Source organism: Choristoneura fumiferana, chromosome 12 (genome assembly GCF_025370935.1).
Source record: "Choristoneura fumiferana chromosome 12, NRCan_CFum_1, whole genome shotgun sequence".
In the NCBI taxonomy this organism is placed as follows: domain Eukaryota; kingdom Metazoa; phylum Arthropoda; class Insecta; order Lepidoptera; family Tortricidae; genus Choristoneura; species Choristoneura fumiferana.
This window is the reverse complement of record NC_133483.1, coordinates 9,947,089-9,950,287: the sequence shown is the minus strand read 5'-3', so window position 1 is coordinate 9,950,287 and position 3,199 is coordinate 9,947,089.

The following is a 3,199-nucleotide window of genomic DNA, read 5'->3' as shown; positions in this document are numbered from 1 at the left end:
AAACTGTGACATGGATGCACACAGAAAACCAGAAAAAAGAGACCAGCACTGGGAATCAAACCAGGTCCTCAGCATTCCTTGCTGCGTGCTATAACCCCTACACCACTGCTGGACAGGAATCTAGACACGAATTTTTCCTATGCATACATATCTCAGGTTGCTTATTTCTACTTTGCTACTTAAGGAACAGCACTAATAATATTTAATTATAATTTATAAAAGGTACCATTGGTTGGGCACAGAATAGATAGTACAAGTAAGTGGGTTGGGTAAGATAATTTACGTTATTCCTCGTAGTACCACCAACTTGTTCCACCCGTGATACCAGAAGGTTTACTAACACACAGTAACTATAAACAATAATTAACAAATACAAAGAAAGAAAATATATATTATAATTTTCTTTCTGTGTCTTTGTATTGTATTGTATAAATGAAACTAACTTATTCTAATCCTAAAAAATCTATATTTACAAATATCACCTAGCTCGAGTCGCTACACTATTGGGCAGAGTGCCCATAAGGCTGGCTGTGTTCCCTCCTTGTTCCTACCTACTTATTCAATTATTTAAAAATTCACTCTTAAAAGGTACCTATAATTAAATAATGGCAACTGGTTGGAAATAAAATAAGTTAGCCAATAAAAATTAATTAAATTGGGTAGACTAACATCCATTTTAAAAGGAAGAGTATTACAATACTTATTGTGCAATTTTTACTAGTCAGTCCAATGTCAATATTAAACCTAATACCTATCCTCAGATAATTAAATAAAAATAAAAATTACAACTTGCCCTTATTACTAAGAAAGTCGAGTGTGCAGTAAAACATTATATTTAACAGCCAATCATTAATAGCCTTTTTAAATTTCACATTATCGTATTTCTTAAATATGTCAGGCATATTATTCAAAATTTTAATTGCCATTACATAAATACTATTTCTATAAAAGGCGGATTGGTTGTGATATACATAAGAAAGCTTTTCGTTATTTCGATTATATTTTGCATATCGTTCAAAAAGTTCGGAAATGTTTTTTACAAACATAGCCACTTCTATAGCTCTGGTACATCGTTTTTGCATATATCTTCTTTAATATTGTTTGAAATTACATGTCGATTATTATTATTGTTTTTTTAGCTTTTGTTATCTCTCCTATAGGAGCTATTATTATTATATTAGCCTATTCTGTGCCACTGCTGAGAAATACCTCCCGATACTTCCACTGCTCTCTGTCCGCTGCATATAAGGGCCAGTCTTCCAAGAAGTCGTCCAGTTCATACCGCCATGTCGATACTTAATAATATTATTATGTATGTTTAGTTACTGTAATTAAATCGATTTTATTTTATACGAATTCTTTTGCCATTGCCCTGCGACCGAGATATTATTACCTACTACAATAATATGTTGGTGTATTTTTATAGCCTTAAATGAACGTCTTCTGTGGTATCATGGATAGTCATTATATTGTACCCATTAAATTGAAGACATGACCAGAATAAATAATAGTACTACGTACAGAAGTTGCACTGCTTTGATCTTGAAGAAAGCCGCCGTTTTAATAGCCTACAGTGCTGCCTTTTGTTCCGAACATACCTACCTCGCCAACTCGAGTGTAAGGGTTATCACTTTCTCAGGAAATTAAAATAAATAATCCAGTAAACGTTTAGAAATATTATTTATTAGGCAACATCAAAACACTTCGTTTGGTAATCTAAAAAAAAGATAACTTCGAGTTCTTTCTTTTGTTTATTTCGACATTCGTCCACGCAACAGTTATTAGTATAACGATTTGCCTTTGTTACAAACGGTGCAGTGCAGTGTACCTACAGATGTAGTAAATAATGTTTTGCCATCGTATTTTGTCGGAAAAGTCCGTATTTATGTTGTTTTCTCAACAAGCTTACTGAAGTTTACTGAAGCTAATTGAGACAGCAAGATAAATACGACGTTATTCGGCAAAACACAATGAAAAAACAATATTCAATAGATCTGTGTACTGATCTCACAAGCAATAACACAGATATTTATGTAAGGATCGAAACGTTCAAAGCAAGTGTCGCGTCACGCGTGTGCTCGCAGGCGCGCGGCAGCCCCTACTGCTTAGACAATCTCAAGTTGTCGCGCGCTGTAGGTGTTTATCGTTGTAAGTATGGACGAGTGAAGGATGCCTGACATGACACAGTCGTTAGAGAACAGAACAGTCGTTAAAAATAACTATGCATGTAAATCATAGCATAGCATAGTAAAAAAAGGTCAATTATACGGCGGTACAATTCAACAACATGAAATAAATCAATCAGGTATGCAAATAATAAAATATCAGGTTAAAATGCGACGTTTGCCTCCATATTTTTTTTTTTTGCGTTTTGGCTCTATGCTTTTTTATTTTATATGTGGTCAACTACACTAAATCACGTATGAGGGTGGTTTTGAGCTACTAATGTCATGTTGAATCCCATACATTTGCCAAAGAAATCATAGCAAAATTGATTATGAAAAGGTTCCACTCTGGTACGTGATTCAGTTTCCTCGACAGTACAAGACAAGAACATTGAACCCACGCTTTCGCTTACTTAACCAATTATCTGGTAGTTGAATTGAGATTCCATCTTGACCTTTTTAGCATCTTTCATATATTTAGGTAAGAAAATTTTGCATTTATAATGTTAAAAAGACTGGTTCGGTTTTTTTGAGAGTAGGTACTAATGCTGTGAGAAAAAAAAACGATTGATTCAAATTTTATGGTTAGTGGTGATATTATTAACAAAAATCTTCTGATATTAACTTGATTGAAATGTAACGGAGCCTTCAGTGCGCGAATCTGACTCGCCGTTTGCCGGTATTTTAGTCTTATACGAATACAATAATGGGCAAAAGATAAAAAAGTAGGTGAAAAACGCACTTGTTAAATTACAGTGCGTACCCCCAAGACTCGTCGCCGCACCCGGCGCCACCGACATCCGTCATTATAAATCATTTTAATTAGAACCCACTTGGATCGAGATCTGGGGCCTACCACGCTCTCTTTAATACGATTCAGTTTAGGCTCTAAACTGAACTGCATCGCTATGTCGTAACACGACGTTACTTTTGCGATTCAGTTCAAGCACGTTTCAGCGACAGCGATACAGTGCCCCTAGTGTAAGTTTTCGGTTACAAAATACATCTCGATCGCGTTCGCGTTAAAATCTCAA